The sequence below is a fragment of the Hemitrygon akajei genome, unplaced genomic scaffold, assembly GCF_048418815.1.
Source record: "Hemitrygon akajei unplaced genomic scaffold, sHemAka1.3 Scf000043, whole genome shotgun sequence".
NCBI classification, from domain to species: Eukaryota; Metazoa; Chordata; class Chondrichthyes; order Myliobatiformes; family Dasyatidae; genus Hemitrygon; species Hemitrygon akajei.
The window spans coordinates 532,284-538,037 of record NW_027331929.1 but is presented as its reverse complement, the minus strand read 5'-3'; the positions used below and the strand labels follow the sequence as shown (position 1 = coordinate 538,037).

Genomic DNA, 5,754 nt, shown 5'->3' with positions numbered 1-5,754 from the left:
GTACTCGGTGGAGGAACTGAGAGAGAAGATTTCCTCTGTTGAGGGAGAGTAATACATGCAGGGGAGTTTCAGAATAGAAGGATTTAGACCGGAGATTGGGAGGAATTTCTTCATCCAGAGAGGAGTGGGTTTCTGGAATTGTCAGCAGCGGGCGTCCGTGGAGGCCAAATCACTGCAAATATTTAAGATATATTTACGGCAAAGATCGAGCAAGGGAAGAGGTTGTGCTGAGGGAATTTGAGCAGCTGGGACCTAACCTGAAAAGCAGAACGGAAAAGGATTACTCTCCGAATCACGGGCAAATTGGCATCGGCTAAAGAAGATTCGAGCTTTATCTGAATGCCCGTAGTTTTCCAAATAATGTCAGTGAACTTGTGGCACAAATCAGTACAAAGGGGAGTGATTTAAAGGCCATTATAGAGACGTGATTTCAAGGTGGAGAAGATTGCAAATTAAATATACAAGTATATCAGGTAATACAGAAGGACAGACAGGAAGGTCGAGGAGGTCGGGTAGCGCTCTTCATTAAGGATGAGATAAGGGCGATTGTGAGAGACGATATAAGATCTAAGGAGCGGAATATTGAATCCATCTGGGTAGAGATAATGAATAGTAAAGGTACAAGCTCACTGGCGTGAGTTGTCAGTGGAACAGCGAATAATATCATTACAGTGTCACAGACAGGAAACACAGGAATATCTGAGGCATGTAAGAATGGAACCGCTGTTATCATGGGGGACTTTACCTTGCACAATCAATTTGTTCGAGGCAGTCTTGAGGAGGATTTCACAGACTGCAGCCGGAACAGCATGTTCTTTAACCTACAAGGGAACGTGCATCCAAGTTCGGCACTCCCATTCCCCGGAGTATGGAGAGCTGTTACTTTCCATCTGAGACTCAGTCTGTCAATTATTGCCTTCCACATTCCCTCGTGGAATGTCAGTAGTTAAAAGAATCGTGCTGAACCGTAGGCGATCCATTCCCTCTTTGGATTTATTTACTCTAGTCTTGCTTATGTCTAGTCTAAGTCTGAGTGTATTCTAGACCTGACTCTGCACGTACCTTCATCACCGTCCATATCTCTCTCTTTACAGAAGAGATTACAATGTCAGGAGTTTGAGGAGATCTGGTCTGTCATTGAAAACTCGCGAGTTTCTCCGGATGGACGGAGGAGAGCATTCTGGTTTGTCACATCAGGCCTGGTGTGGAGTCTGCAACGCACAGGGTCGCCAGAGCCTGCAGAGGGTTCCAGACTCAGCCACCTCCATCGCAGGCAGAAACGTCCCCTCCAACGAGGACACGTTCAAGAGGACATGTCCATTACTGAATACTCTCACCACCCGGGAAATACTCTGCCATCCTTCTTACCATCTGCAAGGTGGTACTGGAGCCTGACTACTTGCTCTCAACGATTTAAAACAAGCCATTTCCCTTCAACCATCAGATTACTGAACGCTTCCTGAATCCACGAACACCCTCGATATTCCCCTGATTGCAGTATTTATTAATTTTTGGAACTTACATTAAATTTACATCTTTGCGCAGTACTGATTGTACAAATGATCAACTCTCAGTTATATATAAGTCACAGACAATAAATTAGATGGTGAATACGGTGGCAAACACGCGATACAGAGAGACAGGACATGTGGCACGCTGGTCTTCACTGAGCACAGGAGTCGCGAGGTCACATTGCAGTTGTACAAGACATCGGTGAGCCCACACCTGAAGTACTGCGTTCGGTTCTGGTCGCCCTGCTGTAGGAAAGATGAGCTGGAAAGTGTGCAGAGGGAGATTTACGAGCATGTTGCCGGGATTCGAGTGGAAACCGGGCTGGCGTGAGAAGTTTATTCTTTGGGAAGCTCGGGTGACATTATAGGGGTGTATAACACCCCGAGGGGCATAGATAGAGTGAATGCGCACAGTTTTGTTTTACCAAAACGTGGGGAATTTGTAAACCAGAGACCACAGGAGTGAGGTGAGAGTGGGTGGAGAGGAGGGTAGAGATAACAGAGAAGGGGGGGTGGAGAACGATGCGGGGTGGGGGTGGGGAGAGAAGAGAGGGGAGAGATGTCGGGAAAGATAGGGATTGATGTAGAAAGAGAAATGTTGGAGAGTGTTGGGGCAATGGGATGAGAGTTGTGGAGGAGAGTATTTGGGGGAAGGACCGAGTGCGTGAAGCGGGAATTTGAGGAGATGTGGTGGATAACAGTGGGGAAGAGAGACAGGAGAGGAAAACGGATTGTAAATGTGATTCAATTTGGCCCAACGGACTGTTGACAGAGATCCTGGATCTTTTCAGGAATATCTGTGCGAAAATGTGCAGACTTCTCACAGATGAAACGGTGTTGACGATTGCAATGGATCCCCCATCCGGGCGTGTCGCAGTTACCGCATCTTGACGTTCCAGTGTCATGCTTGAACATAACACTCGAAGCCGATTTCCTATCAAAGAATGCTAAACAAAATTAGCAGAGTCAAAACAGCTCCAGGAGGAAACCCGAGACGTCACTAATCTTATTCCACCATAGTGCTCTTCCACAAAGCACGTGTCTATGCCTAAACTTATCCCCCACACCCGTGTCATTCCCCAGAGCCCTGCGTCGTAATCTAATCTACGATCGTGACCCGCACACTTCTCACAGCCACGGTGTGTCTCCAAACTAATCTCCCTGACCTCATCCCAAGCCATAATCCAGTAAGAATCCGAATCTCACCCTGCTTCGCATTTTCCAATCCAGTATGATCCGTATTGATGGACGATAGCGTTGGAGACAACATTCTGCAAAATTAAACTTCATCAATTAATGTTACGAAGCAGCCTCTCCCAATGTATGAACCGGGGACTGTGGGATGGGATGGTCGAGAGAGAGGAGAGAGAGAGAGAGAGAGAGAGAGAGAGAGAGAGAGAGAGAGAGAGAGAGAGAGAGAGAGAGAGAGAGAGAGAGAGAGAGGAGAGAGAGGAAACTTCACTCTGCGTCTGACCCCGGGGAGTGTGTGATGGTACGGTGTGGAGGGAGCGTCTCTGTGTCCGACCCCGGGAGTGTGTGATGGGACGGTGTGGAGGGAGATGTGGAGGGGGATTCAGTCTGTTAATTAACTCTGAAGTGTGTACGGTCTTCCCTCGGGAGTGTGTAATGCGAAGGTGTAGTAAAGATTCACGCTGCATTAACCCGGGAGCGTGTGATCGAACGCTGTTGGTGAGAGTTTCACTCAGGGTGTATCCCAGGGAACTGTGTGACGGAACTCTATAACAGGAGTTTCACGCACTGTCAGAAACCAGAAGTTTTCTGATAGCGGGGCCGGAGCTTCACAATAGACCAAGTCCCCAAAACTACCAGACTCCTCCGGTTGGCGGATCTGGTACCACACTTAATCACTTCTCTGTTGGCTCTTCCCACTTTACTCAGACCAAGGGTGTAGCTATGGACACTCGCATGGGCCCCAGCTATGCCGGCTCTTCGTGGGTTATGTGGAACAGTCGGTGGTCCAAATATCTACTGGTACTGCTCCCCAACTTTTCCTTCGCTACATTGCTACATTGGTGCTGCTTCCTGCACCAATGCTCAGCTCGTCAACTTCATCGACTTTGCCTCTAACTTTCACCCAGCCCTCAGATTCACTTGGTCCTTCTCGGACACTTCTCTCCCCTTTCTCGATCTCTCGGTCTCCATCTCTGGAGACAGACTGTCCACTGACATCTTCTATAATCCCACTGACTCCCATAACTACCTTGATTATACCTATCCACACCCTGCCAAATGCAAAAATGCTACTCCCTATTCCCAGTTCCTCCGTCTCCGCCACATCTGCTCCCAAGAGGACGCTTTCCGTTCCAGAACATCCCAAATATCCTCTTTCTTTACGAACCGTGTTTTCCCTTCTGACGTCATCAATGATGCCCTCACCCGCATCTACTCCATTTCCCGCACTTCGGCCCTCACCCCATCCTCCCGTCACCACAACAGGGACTGTGTTCCCCTTGTCCTCACCCACCAACCCACCAACCTACGGATTCAGCATATTATCCTCCACAACTTCCGCCACCTTCAAAAGGACCCCACCGCTAAGCACACGTTTCCCTCTCTACCCCTCTCTGCTTTTCGCAGGGATCGTTCCCTCCGTGACTCCCTGGTCCACACGTCCCTCCCCACAGATCTCCCACCTGGTCCTTATCCCTGCAAGCGTAAGTGCTACACCTGTCCCCACACCTCCCACCACCCCCTCCCCCCCTTACTACCATTCAGGCCCCCAAACAATCCTTCCAGGTGAGGCGACAATTCACTTGTGAGTCTGTTGGGGTAATCTATTGCATCCGGTTCTCCCGGTGCGGCCTTCTCTACATCGGCGAGACTCGACACAGACTGGGGGACCGCTTCGTCGAGCACCTCCGCTCCGTCCGCCACAACAGACAGGATCTCCCATTTGCCACCCACTTCAACTCCCCTTCACATTCCCACTCGGACGTGTCCATAGTGTCCATAGAAACTCAGGTTGGAGGAGCAACAACCCATATACCGTCTGGGTAGTCTCCAGCCCCTTGGTATGAACATTGAATTCACCAACTTCCGGTAATTCGCTCCCTCTCCCTTCCCCCATCACACTTTCACTCTGCCTCCTCTTCCAGATGTCTGTCACATCTCTCATGAGTCTGTCATCTTCTCATGCCCACAGTGCTTTCCCTTGCATTCCTTCTTCACCTTTCCTGCCTATCCCCTCCTTGCTTCCTCTCACCACCCTTTGATCTTTCCTCTGATTGGTTATTCACCTGGCAGCTTCGAACCCCCCCCCCCCCCCCCGTCTTCTTTACAGGGTCCCTGCCCCCTCCCTTTTCAGGCCTGACGAATGGTCTCCACCCGAAAAGTTGACTGCTCGATTCTACAGATGCTGCCCGACCTGTTGAGTTCCTCCAGCGTGTTTGTACAGGATCTTCACACTGTGTATCGCTCCGGGAGTGTGAGATGGGATGGTGCATGATGGGAAGGTGTGGAGGGAGCTTCACTCTGCATGTGCCCCAGGGACTGTGTGACGGTATTATGTAGACGGAGCTTCACTCTTTACCTGACACTGGCAGGGCGTCATGGGCCGATGTGGAGGGAGATTCACACATTTCCTCTTCGCGGGCATTTTGGTGATGGGACGGTGTGGTGTTGACACATACCTGCTGTTCTTTTGAATTAATTTCCAGCAGCATTGCGTCAATGTTTGAACAATTGTTCTTCGCTCCATCGTAAGATGTTTCCAACGTGGATATAAAATAACAGCGCTCTTCATTTTTGATCCAGCCCTGGGAACACGCTTGCTCTGGAAATCAGGAACAAGTAAAGTAAATCTCCCTCCACAACGTCCCATCACAAACTCCCGCGGTCAGACACAGAGTGAATGCCCCACCACACCGTCCCATCATACACTCCCGGGGTCGGACACAGAGTGACACTTCCTCCACACCGTCCCCTCACACACTCCCGGAGTAAGACACAGAGTGAACCTCCGTCCACACCGTCCCATCACACACTCCCGCGGTCAGACACAGATTGAATCTCCCTCCACAACGTCCCATCACAAACTCCGATGGTCAAGCAATGTGAGAATCTCACTTTACACTCTCAGGTTTCTCATACTAGGAGTCAATCACAGAGAGACGCTCGCTTCGTCCGTGCTGTCACAACCACACAATGTCAAACTCAGAGTGAAGATCCCGCCGCGCCATCTAATCGCTCAATCAGTCTCAGACTTATGGTCAGGTTATCTCCG

The 5,754-nt window shown here is 50.0% G+C and overlaps 1 long non-coding RNA gene across 1 annotated transcript; it reads right to left on the bottom strand.

Annotated features, from left to right (window-relative positions):
• Positions 1 to 2,108: 2,108 nt before the first annotated feature.
• Positions 2,109 to 5,297, bottom strand: LOC140720502 (uncharacterized). The gene is made up of 3 exons (XR_012097202.1): positions 5,162 to 5,297; positions 2,718 to 2,782; positions 2,109 to 2,445 (listed from the first exon to the last, which is right to left on the bottom strand). It is a non-coding gene; the product is annotated as an uncharacterized lncRNA (long non-coding RNA).
• Between the last annotated feature and the right edge of the window lie 457 nt (positions 5,298 to 5,754).